Source organism: Ruditapes philippinarum, unplaced genomic scaffold (genome assembly GCF_026571515.1).
Source record: "Ruditapes philippinarum isolate M1 unplaced genomic scaffold, ASM2657151v2 ctg7568_1_1_1_1, whole genome shotgun sequence".
NCBI lineage: Eukaryota > Metazoa > Mollusca > Bivalvia > Venerida > Veneridae > Ruditapes > Ruditapes philippinarum.
Genome location: NW_026859571.1, coordinates 12,209 through 39,360, shown reverse-complemented (window position 1 = coordinate 39,360; position 27,152 = coordinate 12,209). Strand labels below are relative to the sequence as shown.

Sequence of the window (27,152 nt, the reverse complement as noted above, 5' to 3'; positions counted from 1 at the left end):
TTCATTGATATCAAAAGGCTAACAGCTGTATCAAAACAGATACCGATGAGATGATGTAATTTAACTGTTCTTTATGCTTTAAGCATACAGTGAGCAATATTTCTTAATACTATAATTGTGGCATTTTTAACAGAACAACGCTTAGGTAATTTCTAATGTACTTATTAAAATTTTGCCTTCCGTATGAAATATTTGTGTCTAAGTCATTCATTTTTTGGATGTACAGCTATCTTGCTGTCAATGAGCAGAGTGTTAAAAGTTGAGCATATTAGTTAAAGATAATGAACTCTATATCAGTTGCATAAACACCAGGCAACATTTATTATCATTCATGTCTATTAACCATTTATTCTCTTTAAAGAATAACCAGAAAATGAATAAAACGTTACCATAAAAAGCTGACGATTATATGAAAATGTTCATTTTTTAAAACACAATACAGATATATTCTATGAATCCTCCACACGAAGAATATTAAAATCTTAATTACATGTATCGTGCACGTTACAACAAAAACATGCATACAACTTTACTATAAATGTATCATTCAACAATGGCAAACCCTTGAAATCTTTATAAATATCAATAACGAAAATATAATAAAAGCTAGCACCTACTTTTTATGCAAGTCCTATTTTTCTCTAGAAAGTAAAAATCATCAACGCATTCGCATTTGTCGTTCCCAACTTTGCAAGTCGAATTTGGTGTTTTGCATTGAGTTTTAGACGTTATGTTTCCATTACAGGCACCGTTATATTCCACCTCTGGAAAAAGCAATATAAGCTTTAATCAAAGTGTTGTAGGCGCATGTAAAAGCTCTGATCTCGGAATGTATTGATAATGTATATAAGGACATGACAAAAAGCAAACATTTCAAGCCTGGTTGATTAAATTTAAGGAATCCCATCTCAGACTGCACGGAGCACTTTCAAGTAACAGTATGACTATACTTATGATATCACTTTGTAAATGATTTACAGGCAAAACTGACATCACATATTTGTCTGACTCACTTCTGTATAAATAATTTATGTCACATTATGGGAAACAAGTTTGTCATATTTGATAAAAGTAGACACACTGTTACAAAAAATCGAACCAAGAGGGTCATGATGAGCCTTTGTCTGAATATATAATACACATGAACAAGAATTCAATTTTTATCCTTTGGTAAAAAAAAGGCTACCAGATGTATCCTAAACTGGTAAAGGAATGAGATATGTAATTTTATTTTACTTCGCGCTTTTAGCATACTAGCAGCAATAATGTTTAATGCCATTATTGCGGTATACTTATAATTAAATCTCTAACTTAAGGTAATTTCTGGTGTACTTTTTAATATTTGCTTTGTGTATGAAGAATATGTTCAGAGTTGAACAACTATCTTGTTGTGAATGTGCAGATTGTAAGAAATGGAGCACATAAGTAAAGAAATGTTTAATTCTATATAACTTGTGTTGAGCACCAGGCAGCATTTATTATCATTCATGTCTATTAACCTCTACGCCACTTTAAAGAATAGCCAGAACATTAATAAAACGTTACCAAATATAGTTGACGATATTATGAAAATATTCATTTTTAAAACAAAATACAGATGTGTTCTTCAAATCATCCACATGAGGAATATTAAAACCTCAATATAACATGCACCGTGCACCTTACAACAAATACATGTATACAACTTTACCATAAATTTATCATTAAACAGTGTCAACCTCTTGGCTCCTTTATAAAAGTCAATAACAAAAATTAAATAAAAGTTTAACACCTACTTTCTACGCACGTCCTATTTTTCTGTAGAAAGTAAAAGTCATCAAAGCATTCACATTTGCCGTACCTAGTTTTGCAAGTCGCATTTGGTGTTATGCATCGCATGCTTTCATTACAGATACCGTTATATTCCACCACTGAAAAATCAATATAACTCTATTCAAAGCGTTACCAAATACATGTATAGTCCGGAATTTTCACGGTCTATGGTTTAATGTTACGCTTTATATCGATATTTACGTTAATATTCATCACTCCTTCGTTATTATTCTACAATTTTTATATACATATTCTTAACTTTTGTATTAGATATTCTTAAGTGTTACATATTTTTAAAGATGTATATTTATACAGTAAATTAGAAACCAATAGAGGACTAATGCACCTTTTTGCATTAACATCTGCAAAAGCACGAGGAAGCATTTAAAGCAGGAGCCCGCATTACTATAAAATAAATAAGTTTGAGGGCTTATGCAGAAGTTAACAAACGAAAAAGGTGTAGAAGCGTTATTCTTGCATAAAACAATAAGACATATTAGTTATTCCGAATTCAGTTATTTGTATTTATTTTCATTTGCTAATGCGACGTCATTTGATTCCATCATTTGATATGTGTTTAATAAAACACTGCGTACACGTTTTTTTCGTTTTGAGTCACGAATATCAGAAACGGAAACGTGCATTAGTGGGCCCGTGATCACGAATATCTATCAATGCATGTTTTGTCCTCCATTAATGTATAGTGCAAAAATGCATTTAATGAACGTTACAGTATGGTTTATTTTGCTACTTTACAACGATAAGAAATTCAATTGACGTCACGTCGTATGTATTACTATCATAATTATGATGAAGCTATTTAGCGAAACGCGTAATTGGATAAAGAAGATAGAAATACATGTTGTTATTTGACTTTTTATGCATATATATCATATATGCCACAGAGGAAAGAGCAGTGTTTGGATTTTGACGCTTCTACTACATATCAGTCTATATTTATTGATTCTCAAGGATCTATTATTTGTCTGAGGGACTGTGTTTATTTATTTTATGTAGATGATATAAGCTTTGAGCATTCTGAAATTTATGAAGAACTTTCTTAAAGACGTTAGAAATAGGACAATAGTTCCCATCAATCGCGGACAAGTAAAATTCATGTTGACATACAATTATTTTATTGAACTTACTGTCTTTATCCGTATCATAGGAATGTGTAAACAAAAATTGCAAAGGTATGGTGAAAAGGTACAAGATGTTAAGGAAACGGACCAATATGTCTTATTGTAAATCATTTGAAAGAAATAAACTTGTGCAAAAGTCTACTTAGACATTATATTTACCCTAAATACTTTGATCTTTATGCAAGTCCTTGCGTTTGGAGCCCGTTCGTAGGAATGGTGACTTGGCTTTTTTGTGTCGGTGTTAATTCAATAATAAACAATGATTACCTTATACAAAATAATAAACAATGATAGCCTTATACAAGGGATGTCCAAATAAGTCATATACAAAAATCTAACACCCGAGAATAAAATTTGAACCGAATCTACAAAACTCTGAAATATTGATGTGCTCTTTTTGTAATTTTGTAATTGTGTTAATAGAGAATACTAAATACATGTATATGCAATGTAACAAATGAGGAAGCTGATGCCATATTTTTGATACTTAAGTATATGTAAGCCTACATTTTATATAGATGGTTAGTCCAGATGATGTTTATTATGCATAATTTCTCTTTACGATTTTTTGTATTATAATTAATATGCATGTTTGTCTTTTGATTTATTGAAATAGTTATTGTGGGATAAAGTAGAAAACTAATTCAGAGGCCACATTAAATTAAACAATATTATAGTACAAGAGTAGTAAAAAAATAAAACAAAACACAAACAACCTTCTTCTTTCTTTTTGCCTTATTGTTATTTATATCATGGAAAGATGTTTTAAGAATAAGATAGGTTGGGGCAGTGCAGAGAAGATCGAGTTTCTAGTATTTTTCTATACTTAGCACTCCTCTACATTATTTTTTACAAAACTGATATTTTTCCATAATCAAACAAAATTACAGTATAAGCTATTTTTTGACATAATGACTGAAAATGTAAAATTTGCCTCGGGGTTAGGGAAAAGCAAAAACAGGTAAAGACGTATTTGATTACATAAAAGGGAAGAAATACAATGTTTTTTACAAGATACACATTTGACTTATGAAGAATTTAATTATAACCGTTCGCAGTGGGGATATAAATGCTATTTCAGTTGTTATAATAGTCAATCTAGAGGTGTAGCAATATTTATTAATAATAATTTTGACATTTAATTTAAAAGTCTTGAATCAGCTCAAAATGGTAATTTACTTTTTATACATACTTGCATTTCAAATTGATATAACTTTAATTTGTTTATATGGACCAAATAGAAATGACCCAAATTTTACAACAGTATCAAAGATTAGAGAACCCATGTATAATGATAGGAGACTTTAATATGGTGTTTGATCAAAATATGGACTGCTTAAATTATTAAAACATAAATAGCTCTACAAGCCCGGGAAGTTGTTTAAGATATGATTATTGAATGTAATTTGAATGATTGCTGGAGGGAACAATAATAGAAAAAATGTAGGCTTGATTGTTTTCTTTATTTCTAACAATCTTAATACAGATATGAGCAGTGTTGATATTGTGCCAAGTTACAAAACATATCATTCCATGATTTTATTAAGTATTCAATTTTGGCAAGTTTATAAAAGGTATTTCATACTGGAAAATTAAAAATTCCCTTTTAAAAGATACACAGTATGAAAATAAAATTAAATCTCTTATATCCCAAGTCAAATTATAATATGCTTCTGAGGTTCGAGAAACGGAGGTACAATTAGAAAATATAAGTTACAATCGATAGATGGTGACTATTTTTTAAACACTGAAAATGGAAATTAGGCGGAAACTACATATACAGATGATCATCAAATTCCTGAAATGTTGTTACTTATTGATTTTGCAACAGCTTTTGATTATATATCATGAACATATATGCATTAAATTTTAGAGCTTTTCAATTTTGGCGAAAAAAACATCAAAATTTGGGTAAAGTTGTTCATTCTTGTGTTACAATAAATGGACATTTGTCAGACTGGTTTCAAGTACAAAATGGTTGTCGACAGGGTGATCCCCTATCCCATTACATTTTTATAGTATGTGCATCAATTATGAAAAATAATACATATATAAAAGGTATGAGATTAAATACATGTAACTCTGGATTTTTATTATCTCAATATGCTGATGATTCAACTCTAATGCTTGTTGGAACTGTTAAGTCTCTAAGACACACTATGCAACGATTAAAATAAATTCATGCTTAAATTTCGAGTCTAAGCATTAACATAGATAAAGAAAACAGTATGGATTGGTTCTAAGAAGGGAATACTCAAATAATTTGCCCGGATGTTAATCTTCAGTGGGAATTTTAATGTTTTCAGCTTGATGATTCTTTTACTATTAATTTTAATACCATAATTCACGCTAATTATTTATCTAAACAGGAGGAAATTACTAAGTTGAATACTCATAGATCAAGACGTACTATTACCCCTATTTGTAAGAATGTTGTAATTAAGTCATTAGCATTACCTAAAGTAATTCACCACATTCTTAGTTTGCAAAATCCTGATATAGAAACAATCAAAGTTATACAAAACTCCTTCGTTAATTTCCTATGGAAGTCAGGACCAGATAAAATAAAAACAAATGTTGTTATTCAGAATTATGAAAGCGGGGATTCAGAGTGATTAACTTACATAATGTCTCTAAAATTGACAGGAATAAGAAGGATTTTAATGTAAAATACTAAATACTTTAATTTTGAAAATAACATATACCCTCTCCTAACAAATATAAGTAAATATGGAGACTTAGTTATGAAAGATAACTTTCAGACAGTGCAAAATAAATTTTGGAAGAACGTTTTACTTGGCTCATACAGTTGCATAAGCAGTTCCCAAGGAATTGGAGTGAATTTCGTCCACTTTCTGTTTGGCATGAATAGGTAGGTTCTACTGTTTGATTTTCAAGATATGTGAAGTGCGGTATAATATTGGTTAATGACTTCTTAGACAATATAATAATAGTAATTTGCTATCATTTAATGAATTGTTAAGTAAGTTTGATATAAATACCAAATTTAAGAGTATCAAAACATTATAGAGTTTATAAGAAGATTTTTTTTAAATCAAATGTATTTTGGACTTCTACCCCAGAATAAGGAAATGCCTATTAAGCCTTTCATGATCAAAACAATAATCAAAGAAGGGATGTAGACAAATCTATGATTATTTACTTAGAGCAAATTATCCTCCATTGCTAAAGGACACTGGGAAATTTAACTCAATTTAAATGATGATTTTAATTGGAATGGCATTTATAGCCCCCGCCCCTTAATATAACAAAGGATTCAAATTTACAATGGTTTCAGTAAAAAGTTAATCACAGGATACTGGCAACAAATTATCTTTTACATAACATGAGAATAAAAGATGTTAATACTTGTTCTTTTTGCAACAACGGTATTGAAAAAGTTATTTTGGGATTGCCAATTAAGTTCTTCTTTTTGGGAAGATATTAAATCATGGATAAATTCAACATGTACAGATGTCAACACACAGTGGACCTTAACATATATTATTCTAGGCAATGAACACTTTAATAATGCGACATTGAATTTAATTTTGTTGGGAAAGTATACTCTTTATCGTTGCAATTTAAAGAACTTGGTTCCAAACTTTCATCTTTTTAAATATTATGTCGCTATTATTTTGAGAACACAATAATATAGTGTTTATAAAACCTCAACAAAATAGGGGTTTATAGTTTGACAATTTATTGGTCAAATATATATATTTCTTAGCTGCATAACTGAGACTAATGCCCTCGCCTGGTTAACGAAAGAGCTACCTCTTAAAAAAGTATACGGAAAATCACTCTGGCTAATGCATGTCGCTAAAATCAAATGTTACTTGTTTTTATGTTTTTTATCTATTTTGTAAATTCTAAACCAAATATCGAAATTTGGAGAATGCTTTGCCATGTAAATTTGATTAAACTTTCCGGAAAACTTTAAAGTGTTAAAATTATATTTGAAATGTAGGGGGCTATTTCTATAAATAAGGAGACGTACATGCATATTAATTATAATATAAAAAATCGTAAAGAGAAATTATGCATGATAAACAACATCAGGACTAACCATCTATATAAAATGTAGCTTTACATATATTTAAGTATCAAAAATATGGCACCAGCTTCCTCATTTGTTACAAAGCACATACATGTATATAGTATAGAACACAATTATATCAAATATACGTTTTCTCTTAACTTCAATCAAATCTTCATGGTATAGCATTCTCCGAATTTCGATATTTAGTGTAAAGTTAACAAAATATATAAATAATGAAAACAATTGTCACTTGATTTGAGAAACATGCACTAGGTAGAGCAGTTTACCATATACCTCCGAAAGAGGTAGCTCTATCGTTTACCAGGATCAATTATTTAGGCTTGATTCACTCTTTACTGCACCCATTTCCTTTTCTGTCTCTTTTTCTCTTGAACACATTGAATTGCATTTGGTCTTTTATATTTTATATATTTATTCTTTATGATATTTATGCAGAAAGTATTTTGACAAGAGGTGCAACTCTTAATTGAATATCGATTCTAGAGTAGTACGAGTTGTTTCCCTCGAATTGATGACGATTTTGTCAATAAAAGTATCAATGTAATATTGGAATTTCTCCTTTATGTTTAAGAAGTTCTATAATATTGTAAAAATCAAAGTTCTGAGAAGGAATCCTTTTCCTAATGCTATATTAAAAATAGGTCTTGCATTAATAATTTTGACAACTTTGGTAAGGTACTATTGAATTATCATCTTTATAAACTTTGTAGAATCTTAAAAGAAAGCACTTGTTCCTCCTTAAATGTGTATCTCATTATATTGTATGTATATGCATACATGATTTTTATTGTGAAAAAAAAACTGAATCAGTTTAATAACAAAATGAAATTGCATACGAAGTAAATGTGGTAGTCATAATGGATGCGATCGTATAGTTTGTATCTTGAATATCTTTTCTCTTAACGGGCATCTTTAAATAAAACTTTGATGACTGTGAATATTGGTAGCTTTCATGTTTTGCCATGTCAACGGTCGTCAGCGTTCTTATGTAATTCAGTTTAGGGAAAAAGTGAGATCAACACAATTTGCACAATTGTAATACGTATAAGGGTATAAGGAAGCGTTATGCTATTTGTTAAAAATATTTTTAAAAATCTGACCGAAAAAACCATAATAATGAGAATCTTTGATTGCAAGTTCTATTTGTTATACGGTTGTACAAAATATTTACTTTACAATCTTCTGTCTCATTCCTTTGATTTTAGAAAAAGCAATCACTATTATGGTGAGGTTGGCCATTTTCTATTCATCTGGTAGGGAGTAAATATAGATGCTGTCTGGCATTATCTTTAGAACCACAGACCTTCCTGAAGATAGCTTCACGAAATAACCAATCGTCCTTATACCGTATATCAGGTTATTTCCTCGTACGGCAAATTTCGCGATTTTGGCGGTAATCTAATTTTAGTGAATTCAGTTTAAGCGATTTTGTTGTACATATTTCTTTTCTTTTTCTTTTTTTTTGACGAAGAGTGACCACTCTTTTTGTCAGAAATCTATTATTTTCAAAGGTAAAACTTTGTTTTCAATTTTTATATCTATGTTTCTACGAAAATCATATTCGAACGTATGACAACATACCTGGAACTGTCATTTCCTCAGAAGATGAAGTCGTTACTGAATTAGAATGTGAAATCTTTGACGGAGTTAAATGTGGAATCATTGATGCCTTAGAAGATGACATTGTTGATTTCGTAGTAGATGAACTCATTGATGTCATAGAAGGCAATGTCGTTGATGATGTTGATGTGATCTGTGTAAAAAATGCTAACATTAGGCGTACTTATTAACAACATAGTTTTATGATTTTTTAAAAGCACTGGTCAAAAAAGTGTTAAGACCATCTAATGCGTGTTTTATCAAACATGTATTTTCAAACAATAAATGTTGTGTTGTTTACACACAGATATAACAATAGCAATCTAAATGTCAATTATATGAAAGATGATGATAAGTAAAATGGGAAAACGGACAGACATAAAAACCACAAAACGTATACTTTTAGTAACAAAGATACTCTTTTGTGTAAAAGTGTTTTTAGTACATATTTAGATGTGTATATAACTAAAAAAATCTGATTTGTAAATTTGTTTCCAAACTGAAAATAGTTAACATTGAATGAAATTATCAACCACAATTACTACATTTTTGCCACGATTCGCTACCTGCTATGATGATTTTCTGTTGTTGAAACGACGGCACATTTCGTTGAATATTAGTCAGAAAGATAAACAGATTCATCTTTTATTAAACATGTATAAAAATACTGTTTTCTGTTTCGAGAGCTCCCTCAAGGCTTGCTATAATATTTATAGTCATACATGTAAAGGCATACGTGTAAATGATGCAATTTTTATTTAGTTAACACCAAAAGCATAATATGGTACTTTTCTAGCCTTGATGAATAAAGAAGATATCATGTACCCCGCCATGCATTATTTAAGTAGAACCTTGGATCTCCCATTAATTGTCTAACTTTCTCATATGAAAAAAATAGCAAATTCTTAGGTTCAATAACGCACCAATAGTAGGAAATGGCTAACACGTGTTTGCTTTCTATTTGACTTTGTGAGATTTGAAGTCCTTTTGGGACATGACACTGTTAATTGTGCGGTACATTAAGACTATGATCAAGACAGCAATTTAAAATAAAAATGACAGTTTTTGTTGTTTTGTTGTTTTTCATTGCAAAATTATTAAAAATTTGATGAATAATTTAATGAATAAAATAGAAAAAAGGAAAATTTTTAGGAACGCTTAGAAGTAAAACTAAAGATGTGTCAAGCTCAGATTGATTGCGCCTATTTTTAATGACGTTACCGGTAAGAACAAGCAATAGTTTACGTCCTACAACACGACTTTCAATACGGTGATATTTTAAATTGGGAAAAATCAACTGATGTGTTCAAACGTTGCCATTTGCTGGTTGAAATTTATCAGGTAAAGTTTGACGCAATCTGATTAAAATTAGCTCTTAATAACGCTTCGCTACAGAAAAGAAATCAGTAGATCTAAACTGTAGTTAGATTGAGTTTAACGTTGCACAACATCCTCATCTTTTGGAAAATGTTAATGACTTGAGTGTCTAAACAGAGCATTGCGTTATTTTTGTGATTCATATTTCAAACTTTGCCCAATACAATGTCAATTATTTTCCAAATATATTTGTTACTGCTATACTGCTATATTTACACTACACTTAAAATGATTTTCATAAATTATGTTTATTGTTAAAACTAAAAAACTGACCATGATATTCTGTCGAAATATTGTTTAAAGATACATGCCTTCAGATGAAACAAAATATTTCAAGAAAGAAATGAGAAAAATGTATTTAGGTTTTAAGAAATGTAAAATGATTCGAGATATTATTAATTATGTGCAATTAAAGACTGATTTTGCAGTATTTATCTTCATACTTCTATTGCGTGACTAAACTTACGCAGTAATGTCTATGTTTGGATATTGTAAATTGTTTTGTAATTTAGGTGGATTGTAAGTGCCGATTGCAAGGAAAAATTACTGCCTTTGTTCATATCACAATCATTTTCTTTGAATTCAAATGCATTATTAAGAATGTTTATGAAAATAAGCATGAATCTGGAAGCATGTTGCTTTAAAGATACACTTACCACAACCAACAACAATATTTGAATTTTTGACATCCTTGCCATACTCTTTACATATATCTTTTTTAATCTGAAAAAAAGAAAATATCATATATATCATCTTACTTTTCAGCAAATCAGTTTTATTAATTGCTAAGGACACAATGATTCACATTTAAAAAATGCCCTTGAAAACTAATGATCCCATTTGCATTGAACATGTTTGCATTTAAAAAATGGCCAGTAATCATTTGCATTTAAAAAATGGCCAGTAACGTCTGATACCTCTGCGAGTATAACATATTGCCCAGAAACGAAATATGATTTTTGTCGAAATGTCAACCTTTTTAACACACGGCTGATCATAGACAAATTAAATTAAATCTCAAGATAAATATTTGTTTTCCATTGTATTTCTTGTACAACTACACTACATTTTCAGACTTAAATTTTGAGCAGAGAGATGTCATCATTTGTTGTTTAAATCATGGAATCATGCCGAAAGTAACTTAAATATAGAAAAGGATTTAGGACGGAAGAATGCGTGTCGATCTTTGGTTTACAAATGGAACAAAAGATGTCGAGACGGCCGGGAATATACCAATGACAACATAAGATGTAGTCGACTTTACACTTCATTCTTACACTACTCGGGATTTACCGGTGTTAAACTCCCACTAAACACCGGTTAGGGACTACATGTATATGCGGCTGTTATTTTTTCTCCCTCGATAAAAATAGTTTACAAAGTCAACAAAAATACTGTTTTTTCATTGATATTTTCCGTTCTTTTTATGTTTTCTTTTTCATATCATGCTAAAATAACACCTCACTTTCGCTAACGCGATAGGTTTGATCAATATCGGTTGATAAAATTTGTATAATTTTTATAAGACAAATCGGCACTAACTCGTAGACAGCAAAATGACGTTATATTAAGTGTGAAACTCATTCATAAAGGCGCCAGACTATTTTGGATGGGGGTTTGAAGAATGACTAATCGACCACCGATATAAACACAATGCAACCCAGCCTGACGCGTATGTTTAAATTGATGAAAACTTTATTAAATTACACAAGACCTTTCGTGATTGCTGAGACATTGTTGTTGATAAAGGTATATTTACACAGGTCATAAATTTGTTCTGACATTTTGCAACTACATGTATAAAATATGCATTTACATATATCATTGGTTATTTTTATGATAACTTCTATAATTGTTTTGCAAGCCTTGTTGTCATTGAACTTATGATCAACCCTCGTACAATTACAATATAACAAAAAAGTGCAGAATATTTATTATAATATACTTACACAAAACAAGATATAAACACAGGTGTTATAGAAATGTGTAAAGAATTATTTATGTATATTAGTGATACTAGTTTGCACGCTGTAAAGAAAAAAATAAATTATTAGTAATTAACATGCTTATTGACGTTATTTGCTAGTCACGGCGTTGACAAACGCATTTACAGTTCGCAAACATTGAATGACTTGGATTTTATTTGCTTGGAGCAGGTGTAATCTTTTGTTAAAAGTACAATAGCAATCAAACGCTACATTGACAAACAGCTGTTATGTTGTTATAATGAAAGCGATGTACAGTCCGTTAATGTGTAAAAAAATACGTATAGACATTTTGAAGATAAAGTCAGTTATGATTCAAATGAGAATAAAAGCTAACGGGTCTGACTAAATCTACTTAATAACATAATGAAAAGGGTAAGGAAATATGAATGTGTTCACAAAACAACCGTCCTTATAGATGAAAATGTATCGAGTAACGTTGCGCTTTAAGCGCGACTTGTCAAAAAAAAAAAAATAATTAAAAGCACCCAACAGGCAAGGTCATACATAAAAAAAACGTTTCCTCCAAAAACTGTAATTTAGGCCGTAGCGACTTAACATTTGCGGAATTCGCGGTTACTACATATCCGCGAAAGTTTGTCTTCGCGAAAATGCCGACGTTGTGAAAAACGCGAAATATTGTATCCGCGAACATTTCTAGGAATACAGTACACGGGTGTGTAGGAGGTCGAAGGTACATTCTATACTGAAAATATAACTTGTAATTTGTGCTATCTATGTGACATGTTTTTGTTACTTTCTTATTTAGATAAATCTAGTGTAAGACAGTGAAAAGTTTCATATATACATGTATATCTGTGTCAGTTATGTTGCTCAGAATTAGGCTAATAACGGGTTTGATAGTGGCTTATCAATATTAGTGCTCATCATCTGGCCATTAATTTTCATATAACTGAACAAACTAATTCACAATTTTGTAACGTAGAAAAATGCTGTATTAAATTGCTACAAAAGTATGAACTAGTGTAAAGCGATTTCCAAATTTTGAATATTTTGATACTTTTCAGAGTTCACTCAAATAACTATTTTTTAGGGGGCGAAGTTAGCAAATAAACAACAATTACTGTACCACATTAAGTGACTGTGTTGATAAGGAAAAATAATTGTTACAAATTTCTGCGCGAATATTTCACGAATATGGACGAATATGGTACTACATAGAGTAACTGTTGAAGAGTGTATTACAGACCAAAATAATTCCTTCAAAATAAATCATAAGCTTGTAAAGTTTTTTAAAACTATTTTTCTAGTTATCATTTTTATACGCACGGAAATTTTTTGGAGTATATTGCTGTGCATCTGATGGTTCGTTCTTCTGTTCTGCATGTCTGTTAGCAGTGTTCTTGTCTGTATCTTTGGAACCGGTGGAAAGAAACTACTGCTCAGAATGAGACGATGTGCAGAGCGTAGGTTTGACCATCCTCAGGTCAAGATCTAGATTACATTTTGATTATTTTGTATAATTTTCCGAATTTCGTGTCTGTCCTGTATCGTTTGAGCCAATAGAAAGAAATTAAAACTTTTTTGGAGAACTATTAGCTTAAATGATGTTCAAAGCTCCCTAAGATCAAATTTGGCCCCGCCCCGGGGATAACTTACTAGTAGTTAAGTTCCAATATGTGAAATTACAATGCTAATAGCTTAGATATTTAGCATGTTCCATTATTATTGACCGTTACAAAACAGAACTTTGCCCTTATTTCAATATTGGCATGTAGCATAACTTAATGGACTTTCACAAAACAGATATTAATTTTAATCATGCCCCTTTGGTCAATATTTGGACCGCTCCGAAAGATTTATAGAAACAAAAAACCAATTCAGACTTATTGTTGAAATTACATTGCAAAAAGCTAAGATATTTGCATGAAGCATTACCTTGTGAACCTCTGCAAAACGAGTGTTAATCATGCCCTTGCGGCTAATATTGGCCCGCCCTGACGGTCACTTGATTTATACAGACTATTGTTTTTAAGCAAGTGTTGTTGTTGGAGAAATCTGTTGTACTGAACAGTACATCATATATGATATGTAACTCAACAAATTTCAAATCTTCATTCCTCAATTTATCAAAACTGTATCACGCAGGGTTATGCCTTATGGTTACTTACTGCTGTCTGGTGATGTTGAAGAAAATCCTGGCCCTTGTCTCTGATGACAGTATGAAAACCAAGAATTCTCTCGGCAATAAGTGCCCTTGAATATAGATTTTTGAACAATTTAAAATTTTCCAAGCAGAACTGACAGAGGTAACATCAGAAGTTTAATCTATAAAAACGTGAGGTTAGCAAATTTACGCAATGAATCTTCCCAATTAAAAAAGGGCCCTCATTTCTAAATTTGCAATCAGATGTTTTTTAAAACTAATCTAAATTTTTGGTACATACATGGTTTTACAAAAAACCCTACGGGTTAATTTTGTTTTTCCCTTTTTGGATATGAAATGATTGAAAATAAAGAAAAAATTCCCAAGTTAGAAGGAAAATTGAATTTAAACTTAATTTTGAAAAAAGTAAAATTTAATTTAAAAAAGTTTTAAAAGGGTTGCTTTCCCTATTTAAAATTGGGAAAAGATGACAAAAAATTGCTAAGGGGTTTTAGGAAAAAAAGTGGAAAAGGGGTTGGGGGGTTTAAACTTTAAATAATGATGAAAAATTTCAAAAAAAACGGGGGGCGAATTTTTTAACGTAGTGAAAGGAAAATGTTAGGAGATGATTTTTAAAAAGAGTCACTTTCTAAAATTAGGGTTTTTCCTTAAATTTAAAAGTGGAAAAAAGGAGGTTTTTTATTATAAAGGCAAATTGTTGAAAAGAAAAAACTAAGGAAAAAATTTTGCAGGCTTTAAAAAAATTAAAAGGCGGGGGTATTTAAAACGGCCAACGAGACAAAAAAGGGAAACATTGAACATGACAAAATTTTCCGGGGGAAGAATATTAAATTTTTTAAACAAACAAGTGGAATACAGTGATATGAATGAAAAATTCTGAGAATGGCAAGGGAGCCAACCCAATAATCTTAATAATTAAAACTTGGGACAATTCAATTCAAGTAGGGTTATAGGGTTTGGTGGTTAAACCCCCTTTTAAGGGGTATTTTAAATTTAAATTTTTGGGCCTTTTGGAACATAAAGGGTTTTAAATTAAAAAATAAATTTGCAATAAATTAGTTTGGGAAAAAATTTAAATCAGTTTGGGAAAAATTTTTTTTGTTTTTTTTGGAAAACAGGTTAAAATTAAATTGAAACGGACTTTTCCCAAAAAACTTTTAAACCCAAATTAAATTTTTAATTTTTTTAAGGGGTAGTAAAATTGCTCTTGTAGGTAAAAGGGGCGAATGGGTGGAAAAATTGGTGAAATTGTGTTTTTTGGTAATTTTTTAAACTAAGTGAAAAATTTTTTGGTCTTCAAATAAAAATTTTCTGTTTTTTTTCCTTTTTTTTATTGCCTTCCAAAACCATTTCCCCCTTTATTTTTTAAAATTTTTTAAAATTTTAAAGGAAATAGATATGCTTGAAGACTTCTTACAAAAATTATTTTGATAATGGGTGTAAAGATTTTTAATTTTCAAAGGTTGATTTTTAATTCCCCGGACGGGAAATTTTGGGGCAAGATACTTTAGAGGGGTTAAATTTTTACCCGATATTGATGGACTATTCAGAATTATTTGTTACAGATGAAGCAATTAATGAGAGAAAGTCTTGTGACCTCAAGACAAACTCTTTTGTCAAAATTTACTTAATTTCTTGTAAACATACATGTTTAAAATTGTTAATGGACGTTTCTTTGTGATGATAAGGAATATAGGTGAGTTCACATAATATTGGACCCACTGGGACAGTGGTTATTGATTATCTTATTGTTTCTGACGATGTTTATACAATTATTACTTCATTTCAAATTGGAAAACGTACTGAAAGGGTCACCCTCATTTTTTCTGTAAGTTTTGAATTAAGATCTTAATATTTATTGGTGTTAATGACAGGGCTACAAGAAGTTAGTTTTAAAACAAAAATGAACCTAGGGTATATTACAATTTTAAATGAGGAAAAATACTCAAACATTATCGTGATCAATTACTTATGAATTACGAATTATTAGTTTAATATATGTAGTAGAATTTGTGACACAGAAATAGACATTGAACAAAATTGTTAAAATCTTTTAATGATTTTCTTTTAAAGACTGTGCTATGTTTGTTGTATAAGAAAAACTAAATTGTTTCCATTCATGTTTTAAAACAACCAAAATGGTTTGATAAATATGGTTACTGAGTTAAAATATTGCAGAAAAATAGATGTTTTAGAAATTATAGGAGGAATAAAACTGAAGTATTATTAAATGAATTTAAACTTTCTAGGAAAAGATTTAAGAATATATGTTGAACAAAAAAAAAACCAGGAAATATAATGAAAAAAGTTAAATGAGTTGATCGAAAAATGTAAAAATCCCAAAGCTTTTTGGAGAAAGGTTAAATCTATGAGTTCAAATAGAGAAAATGTTCAAAATAATATAACTAGAGATGCATGGAAAATCTATTTTGAAAATTTATTTAATGGTGATTGTGAAACCATTCTAGGTGATAATGACAGTATTAATGACGCTTCGATTGAAAATGATATAGAAGATTCCATTTTTAATGCAGAAATTACTGATGAAGAAATTTTGTATGCCGTTAAATCAATAAGACGTTGGGAAAAGCACAGGGGAGGATAATATTATTCCTGAATTTTTTCATAACAGGAGTTGATATTCTTTTTTTCCTTTTTTTGAATAAAATTTTTAACCAGTTTTATATGATTACTGGTAAATTTCCAATCTCATGGGGAAAATCAGTTATTGTAACCATCCATAAAAAGGGGGATTACAATACACCAAGTAATTATAAAAGGTATATCACTTTCAAAATGTATTAGGAAAAATTTATACTTGCATCTTAACTAAAAGAATAACATTTTATGTAAATATATTTGATAAAATAAGAGAGCCTCAAGCAGAGTTTTTGTGAGGGCTATTCTAGACAGATAATGCTTTTGTTCTTCAAGCTATGTAAATAAACAACTGTCAAAAAAGGGTGGTAAACTGTATGTGGCCTTTGTGGATTTTTATTAAGTGGTTTTGATTTAATAAACAGAAATAAGCTTTGGGAAATATGTCGACAGAAAACGGTTTAAATGGGAAGTTGTATTCAGCAATGGTTAGTTTATATAGTTTCTGTACAAGCTTGTGTTAGAACAAATAATGGTTTAAACAGAGTATTTTGACTGTCATATAGGCTTAAAACAGTACTTTTTGTCATTTTATTAATGAAATTTGTAAAGGAAAATAGAAATTGTCAGCTAAAAGGTATTCAGTTGTTTCCAGATGTTACAGAGATATTGACATTATTATTTGCAGATGATTTAGCTCTGACTTCAGATACTGTTAATGGACTCCAGAAATTGCTTGATTTGTTAAAACAATTTTGTGATCAACACTTTGTCAAGGTTAATCCTAGCAAAACTAAGATTATGGTTTTTAAAAAGGGTGGGAAATTAAGTATGCATGAAAAGTGGTTTTTTGATGATAACAGATTAGAGACTGTATCAAAGTTTTCATATGTAGGCAACACTTTCACAAGCAAACTGTCTTTTCCTTATATGGCACAGGACCAAAGTATCAAAGCTTGTTACGTACATATGTATGTACAGAGTTATTGCGCCAATATTAGCGTCGTTTAGCGTGACGCGCCATTTTATACGTTATTGTATTGACGTCATTATATGAGTTCACTTCCGGTAATCAGAAATAAAACAACGTTATTGAAGAACCAGTGCAATCTTTTGATTATGTAGTGTTTACACAACATTTTGGTCCCGCGAACCGGATAACACTATGACAACAAAATTACGTTCTATACAGAAGGGTCACAAAGGCGCAGTTACACGACTTCTGAACAAATTCGAGATAATTCAGCGGGAGGCAGCCGATAACGAGGAACTTGTGACGATCATTGACTCCCTCAAACAGAAACAGCAGACGATCAAGGAGATTCACGAAAAGATCCTTGATTCTTTTCAAGACGAAGAAGAAAAACAAATAGAAACAGAAATTATTGAGCATGATGAGTATATATACATGTTAAAGACCAAGATACAGAAGATACATGATTTTAGGAAGGTATCAATTTCAAATTTGAACTACAATTCCCCAGCTCTAAACCCTAATGCTCAGCCATTTCAAGCGTCCGTATCAAGCAAAACATCCGAGATTTGTGCGCCAGGTATCAGCGAGAATACTTCCCAGATACATTTCTTACCGTCCTTATCTCAAAGCTCAGTATATCACAAATTACCAAAGTTAGATTTGCCGAAGTCCGACGGAAATGTCCTTGACTGGTGTTCATTCTGGGATTCTTACGAGTCTGCTATACACACGAATGTTTCACTTAGCGGAGTACAGAAATTCAATTACTTGAAGTCATGTCTTAATAATGAAGCTTTGCAAACAATAGATGGATTTGCACCTTAACTAATGTTAATTATGAACAGGCTATTTCATTGTTACATGAGAGATATGGTCAAAAGGACAGAATTATACAAACTTACATGAAAGCATTACTAGAAGTTCCAGCACCCAGGTACACTATACAGAATGTTAGAAAATTTTATGATACAACAGAGACATATATCAGAGCATTAGCTTCACTGAATCTGAATGAGACCACATACGGTTCACTACTTACACCTGTTATCCTTCAAAAACTACCGCCAGAGGTCAGAACAAACATTACACGTGCGCACGGGATGCAGTCAGGGTCTTTGTGTGAATTGATGAAATGTATACTGAATGAAATCAATATTTTAGACGCTGGAAATTTGCTGAATACCCCTCAAGACTTCATCCCGACAGCAACCTTTCTAATAAAATCTGATTATATTAGAACAGAAAGAAAAAATACACCCATACCAAGCAACTTACGATCACATAGACAAAGATGCGTGTTTTGTAAGGGAGAGCACTCTTGTATAGACTGTGCAAAATTTAAAGATCGTGAACAGAGACTGAATATAGCGAAGGAGAGAAGGCTTTGTTTTAATTGTCTGGGAAACCACAAGATTACAGACTGTAAGTCTAAATTCAAGCGTAAAATATGCTCACGCAGACATCATACTAGTATTTGTGGAGTAGAAATAGCAGCCAAATCTACAGATAAGTATCCTGTTATCAACAATGCGAAAAAGAACTCCACTTCGGTATTACATTCTGCTCACTCTACCACACCAGGTCCTGTGTTATTAAAGACAGCAGTTTCCATGGTAACCTCAAAAAGTATTTCCATTTCTGCCAACATCCTATTTGATGAAGGTTCCCAGAGTTCATTTATAAGTGAACACCTAGCCCAAAAATTACAATTGGAGCCCACCGGAAGTGAAACTTTATACATGTCGGGTTTCGGAGACACAGAGCGTCGCGTGCGACATTTAAGCAGAGCAACCGTGTATTTAGAAACAGCAGAAGAAAATATTCCTATAAATGTTTTGATAGTGCCTGAAATTTCCATGCCACTGAAATCTTATCACAAACATGCTGGTCACCTTCCTTACCTGAAAGGGCTCAAACTCGCACATCCAGTCTCAGGAGATGAAGATTTTGATATCGAGATTCTTATTGGTGCTGATCATTACTGGGACGTTATACAAGATCAAGTTATTAGAGGAGACGGGCCTACAGCTATACTGTCTAAAATCGGATACCTTCTATCAGGACCATTGAAAACAGGTACTCTAATAAATTCTACGTCGATTCCCGTATCCATGATGAACGTTATTACTATGAAAACACAAGATGTTGTGAATTTAGAGAAATTTTGGGAGGTGGAGTCCATTGGAGTTGAACAGAAACCAAACCAACAGTTAAACTTTGAGAAAACAAGACAGTATCAGGACAATAGTATTACGTACAGTAATGGACAATACATTGCCAAATTACCATGGAAAGATGACCATCCCTTTCTATCAAGTAACGAGAACATAAGCCGACGAAGAACTATGAATAGATTGAAAAAAGACCCAGAACTTCTAAAGAAATATGGAAATATTATTTACGAGCAGGAACAGAGAGGATTTATAGAGAAGGTTACAGAGCCATTATCTCCTAGTATAGACGACACATTAGTCCCGACCCCATTATTACCACGACGAAAAGTACACTACATTCCCCATCATCCTGTGAGAAAAGTCTCGGCAACCACACCCATTCGTATCGTTTATGATTGCAGTTGCAGGTCATCTAAGAATTCTCCAAGTTTAAATGATTGTCTGATGAATATACCACCACAACTTAACGACTTGACATCAATATTACTGCGTTTCCGGTACAACAAATTTGCTGTCTGCACTGATATTGAGAAAGCATTCTTAAACGTCAGCCTACATCAAGACGACCGTGACGTCACCCGTTTCTTTTGGCTATCAGATCCAAATGATCCGGATAGTTCTCTTCAGATATACCGTTTCAAGTCAGTGCTTTTTGGAGCAACGTGCTCACCATTCATTCTGAACGCAGTTATTATGAAACATTTAGATTTACATCAATGTGACATTACAGACCGAGTCAAGGAAGCGTGATATGTAGACAATATTCTTGCAAGCATACCAGTGCAAACTATGGCAATCGACAGGTAAGACGTCGTCTTAGTGAAGATGAGATGAACAGGGGTATTGGAATGTTGGAGGCTAGACGTTCACAAAGGCACGTTGCCCATATCCTTGGGGTATCCTAGAACGTTGTCTCCAAGATGTGGAACTGACTGGAAATGTCTTACAGGGCCACGCTGGAGGTCTTGAACGTTCATGACAAAAGCCCAGAACCGATTTTTTGTCCTTCAGGCCAGGCGTCAACGGTTCTCGAACGCTACGACCTTACGTAACGACTTCCAAAATGCAACTGGTGTGCATGGAAGCACACAAACTGTTAGAAACAGGTTGCATGATGCTGGGTTGAGGTCAGCAATTTGCATTTCTTTGACACAACGCCATATTCAAGAGCGTTATCTATGGGCGCAGACTCATGTCACATGGGTAGTTAATGATTGGACCCCCGTCCTCTTCACTGATGACTCAAGGTTTTGTGTTGACTTCACGGACAGACGGGCTTTGGAGTTTGTCCAAATGAACGCTTAGCTCCAGCATGCGTTAGAGAACACGACCGTTTTGGCGGGGGTTCGGTCATGGTGTGGGCGGGAATTAGCGCTCAGGGGAAAACGCACCTACAATGAAATCTTAGACGTTCATATACGCACGTACGCTGGCGCAGTCAGTCATGATTTCAATCTTATCGATGACAACGCCCTTGCAAAGAGAGCCCACATCACAAACCGATATCTTGAGAAGGCAACTATAGTCTGCACGGATTGGCCAGCGAGGTGCCCGGATTTAAATCCAATTGAGCATGCTTGGGATATGCTGCAGAAAGCCATTGTTCACGCCACGTCTAACCAACTCTAGTTCAGGAGCTAAGACATGCAATGATAGAGAAATGGACCCAGATTCCTCATCACAAGGTACGCAGGCTCATCAGCAGTATGCGGCGGCGATGCCAGGCCGTAATTCATGCCCGCGGACACAATACTCGGTATTTAACACCCTACGCCAACCATTTCCTGATTTGCAAGATGTTTATTCCTCGTCGTCCAGCACACTCTTTCCGCAACAGGCAAACGTGAAGAAACACTTCCATTGTCACTATTTTCATAAAATTCAATTCCTAACTAATTAATTTTAAAACCTTTTAATCAATTTTCACATTTATCACAAACACACCAAAGTAACGCACTGTAGAAAAAATGACCCTTAGCAAATTTTGAGTAGTATGTATACTCACATTTACATATTTAGCCAAGAATAAAAATGAAAAACACGCATTCTTCTATATTCACGTCTGCAGTATTATCACTTTTATACTGTTAAAACGTTTGCAACGAAATTCGGTTCATTAAACTAATCAATTAATGAAATTTGATAAAGTGTGTTTGTTTTTCTGCTTATTTCATAGATGTCACGTCCATCATTTCTGTTTAAAACTTCCTAAGTTTGTTCATTCGACGTCCACATTATCTATAATAGATAAAACAAACTCGTTATCAATAATTTGATATGATCATAACTTGTTTTGACTTTTGAAATTAGAAGTACCAACTTTAGTGTTTGAAATAAAAAAACTCACAAATAATTTTCTAACGTTAACATCTCTAGATATTTCTTAAAAGATCAATACAACATTTCAATAATTTTTATAACATTGTTTTAAGAAAGTCATGAAAGTAAGTAAGCACTTTCTAAGAATAAAAAAACAACAACAAAAGTTACGTGTCAATGTTACAAAGTCATCTTGCCCTTTAACGTTAGACTGTCTTCCTTTACAATCTTTCGTTTGAGTGGATAATAAGTAAAATTATAGGGTGAATACACCATTGTTTTAATAAAATACCTGCAAAACATAGTTTGAATTTAAAACAAAAGACCGCAGAAATTTGATAGTCTGAGAGATTCTGCTATGCATTTATATACGGTACTGTTGGCCGGCCTAGTGGTTAAGACGTCCGCCTTCGGATCGGGAGGTCGAGGGTTCGATCCCAACGGGGAGCGTTAATTGAAGGATGAATGTTTTTCTTTGGACCCGTTCCGAAATGGCCACTTCGTGAGCCGCGAGATAGTTAAAATGAATGGTTACCGATTTATATCCGCCTGGCGCCTGGCATAGTGGTGGATTTGGGAGGAAAACTCCTCGAAAAGATTCTCATAAGTCAGAAATAGACAGGCCCTTTCTGTAGGGGTGACACTATAATAAATAAAATCTTTTTATACGAACAATTGTGCATGCGTACTATACTTGCATAATGTATTCGTCTGATTAAGTAACTCTGCGTTTTATTTTCGCATAATAAACAACTCGGTTTAGTTTTGCTATAAAAACGCGATTCTGGTTAGTAAGGCCTTGATTGCAGTCAACGATGTTTCACGGCGCCAGTGGTTACACATATTAAAAAAGTGCAATAATATGGATATGTCTGATATAAAACTGGTGTTATGCGAGCGTGAATCGAAACATCAAAAAAAACAAAAAAACAAAAAAAAACGTTCCAAAATCTTTGCCAATGTAAGTATAACATCTTAACGACCTTGATGATTTAATGAATATCTAAATTCAGTTATCAAATATGTATTAATAGAGGATAATTTGTTTGTTTTAAGTACATACATGATATAAGTTATATGATAATCATCAGATATTATCGCTACAAAGGCATATCTATTACATACTTACGAATGAAGGGCTCATTTTAATTAGGTTTATAGAAAACTAATCACAAGTTCACAATGAATGATTTACTTGTAGATGATATGAATCATATTTCACTGTTGAAGTATATCTTAAATTTTAAACGAAGTACATGTTTTTTTCCACACTTTCCACACCATATAGATATTAAAGCAGTATAACGTGTTTTTGGCTGCGACTACGCAACGAATTAACAAGTTAAAATGACGGGGCGCGAAGCAAAAGCACGCTTATCGTCGGGGCGTGGGCGAAGTTTAATAATAAACTTCACATCACGGGGCACAGAGCGAGATTTGAGAAATGAAACTACGGAGCGCGGAGCGAGAACACGCTAATTTGAGTGGGCGCGTGGCGAAGTTAAATAAAACTCCGCACCTCCGCCATTAAATTCCTTCAATCTCAAATCAAGATGTTCAACATGAACATAGAAGAGTTCCGATGAGGCGGGCCAATATACGCCCGATGGCAAATTAACAGGAAGGTTTCTTATACAAAAATGTGTCTATAAGATTTAAAAAAATCAATAAATTTAAGGTTGCAATTAGTTTATTGCAGAGAAAATTAAATTTTATATTTTTTGGTAGCATACTTGCATGGCAAATATCAAAACACATTCAGTCATATCCTTTTATAGTTTATTCTGTGGAAACATAATAATTATCAAAAAAAAAGCTGACAAAGGGACATGACTCTATTGATAATGAGTTGATTGCAATGAAAATCGAGCATAATCTGTGTTGTGATTTAACATGTACTTGCATGCCTAATATAAACAGAAATATTGAAATCCTACAAATGGAAAAAAAACAAACAGAACCCATAAAGAACGTCAAAAAAAACACTATTGAAAATGTTGCAGGCTCAGTTTGATTGAGCCTGTTCATGGCTGGAACTTGATACAACCCCTAGCACTCGAGAACAATTTCCTGGCGTATGACAGAGAGAGAAATAAAGAATCCAATTAAGTTTTTTCCAAAAGGTAAAATTGAAACGAAACGAGAAAACAATGGGTGTTACCATACAAAGTACAAATTAAATCAAAGGGCTGCAAGCTTTTTGGTATTTTCTGATCTTTGCTTTCTAAATCGTACTGTATACATTTTCCTGTATAAGGTTATTTTTTTGTCTTGCAAGGCATCAGAGTTTGATTCATACGGAATTTTGCACAACTAGAGTTGCATCAAAAAATAATTTATGTTCATTTTTATGACAGCCACACTTTATCCTTGCATATCATGGCTACTTCTTTAACAAAGACGCTTAAAAAATAATTTAAAAAAAAAAGTTACCTCGACAAGGTTTAGAACTCGAGACCTCTCACACACTAGACGAGCGCGTTACCCCTGCACCATGGAGAAGTTATGTAAACAATGCATGAATAAAAACTAGTCATTCTAAATTTAGAACTTCCATTGCATTTAGGGTTTGTAAACCTTATTAATTTCGTTTAAATTTGAAGTAAATAATTTAGCGAAAATCTTCTCGCCCAAACAGTCCGACTTTTAGAATCTATATATTCCACTACTCGGGAGTCAGATTTATCTTTGTCGTATTCGGTAATCGACATCGCTAAAAATAGCATTTTCATTGATTAAAATCATATTCATCCGCGTAATTTGTGATTGCATTTATTGACAATTCTAAAAGCCAACGCTACTTTCAAACTTTGAATGCGTTGAAATTTGTTGGATACTTGTAACAAAATAACAATATTTCTTTCATTTAAATAGCTAGTTTTAAGCTGTTTTGAGAACTACTTGTTGTTAGGTTTGTCGTGAAACTTCTATGTCAGAGATTGAATGTCCGCTTTGTATTTACTGATCTTCGATCGGAAAATACAAAAAGAAGGCAACATATCCTAAAACAATATTCAAGTGAGGAATTCTGGAACCAACCAGTTTTAAAGAAAAGAGACAGAACTAAAAGAACAAAACACAAAACAAAGAAGTCCTGCTGAACTATCTCTATGATCTTGCAGTTGAAGTGTTAACGATCGACTGTTAAAGTAACCAGTTTCTATACATATTCTAAGGTACAAAGGGACATAACTCCTCTAGACATTGCTTTCTATATAACGTTTAATAATGTCCCTTGGCAGTTTTAACGTTACATTTTTTGCACGACAACACCAAAGCGATCATAACATCTTTAAAACAGACGAGTTTATAAAATGGACTTGGGTGTATTGCCGCAAGTGATGACCCGTGTAACCCTACTATTAATAGCTTCATGAAGGATATAAGCAACATTTTTACATTGAAACCAAAGTAAGTTGTGTTTATTGCATCTGTTTGAATAAAAGTGAATAACACAATAATGATATCGTATTTTTTAATAGAATTAACGCATATGGCTATAAACAATGCTTCTAAAATACAATGAATTTAAAAATAAGAATGATTAATTGATTCTGTTTAGAATTGTTTTGTATAAATACAAAAGCTAAACAGAAAACAATATTGATGGTGTACATGTTATTTACAAAGAACTGGCAAACGTTTGGCATAGACGGAAATGTAGAACTTACATAGATCAACGAATTAATTAATGAAAATAAATGACATAATCAGATTTATATAACCAGGACTGTCTGTTAGTTTCAAAAGTTCTTAAAAGTTATCATTCAAACATTTGGTTTCACATAAAAAGGAAAGAAAAATGTATAGTTTTTATGTGACATATAAAACCTTTGTCTCATATTACATGTGAAATTGTAAAGTCTCAAAACATTTTCCTGGCAGCTTTTGAAAATAAACAATCGGACAAAAATAAAAAATTGCGTTGTAATGTATAAATAATGCTATGTTTTGTTGTTGTTTAACGAAATTTCGCCTCCTTTCAAAAGATCCTATGTCTGTCAAATCAATTAGTATCTACATATATTTTTAGACTAAAAATAATTGTTTGTTCATTATCAACCAGTTGATCTTCTTTACATAAGAGGATATGCAATACTGGAAGTATTGATGTGGATAAAAAACAACATTGGTATACTTCAAATTAGTAATCAAATGTAACTTGTGATTATACCTGTTTAAATAGTAAAAAACAATAATTGCTGTCGTCGTTAAAAAATATTGGGACTTCAACGCTTCTTAAAACAACGACCGTTACAAAAGAAAGATTCCTTTTACTGTTTACAATTTTATTAGATATACTAATAAGTTAAACACACAATATTTTTTCAGATGAACGACGGGTGATTTTAAAAAATGTTTTGATGCAGCCTTAAGGTTAGCCAGTTAATGGTATTCGGGGTTTTAGGTATAAAAAAAATGTTGGACATTTGGGGGACATATAGAATCTTTTGTTTTATGTTTAGCATGCATTACATTCGGTTTAAACAATTAATATATTTTTTTCAAATTAATTATCAAAACGTAGATTGATTACGATTTTGCACAGATAAAAGTCTACAAATTGAAAAGAAATATATTAAATATATATAAAAATGTTCAATACATGGGGTCTGTCTGTCATAAAGAGGAAAATATTTGTAAATTAGCTAAGCCCTCATTGCTAGAATGCTTTGTTGGTGAAACGATAATATGCAATATCATTTTTGAGAAAACTGTAAAAAAACTAAAACTTTCAATAATTTTAATTAATACCGACACACAAACGCGTTTTGTCCTGAAACAAGAGCCACACGTAGGTTCAAACCTTAGTTTTTCTCAAAATCAGAGCAAAATTTTACCATTCAAGCTCATGGTCAAGTAATGGTCAAGTTGTGTTAAGTTTGACCTACTTGAAGTTATTTTTTGAAAAAAGGTTGTAATGCCAAAAAATGAAAACAAGGCAAAAAAATAATGAAGAAATTTATCAAAATTCAATA

General features: G+C 32.1%; 1 protein-coding gene and 1 long non-coding RNA gene across 3 annotated transcripts in view; both read right to left on the bottom strand.

Annotated features, from left to right (window-relative positions):
* Positions 1–27,152, bottom strand: part of LOC132757084 (receptor-type tyrosine-protein phosphatase S-like) — a gene marked incomplete at its 5' end in the record, with an annotated part of 102,755 nt that overhangs the window by 63,407 nt on the left and 12,196 nt on the right.
* Positions 8,607–22,059, bottom strand: LOC132757086 (uncharacterized). The gene is made up of 3 exons (XR_009629408.1): positions 21,860–22,059; positions 10,650–10,716; positions 8,607–8,770 (listed from the first exon to the last, which is right to left on the bottom strand). It is a non-coding gene; the product is annotated as an uncharacterized LOC132757086 (long non-coding RNA).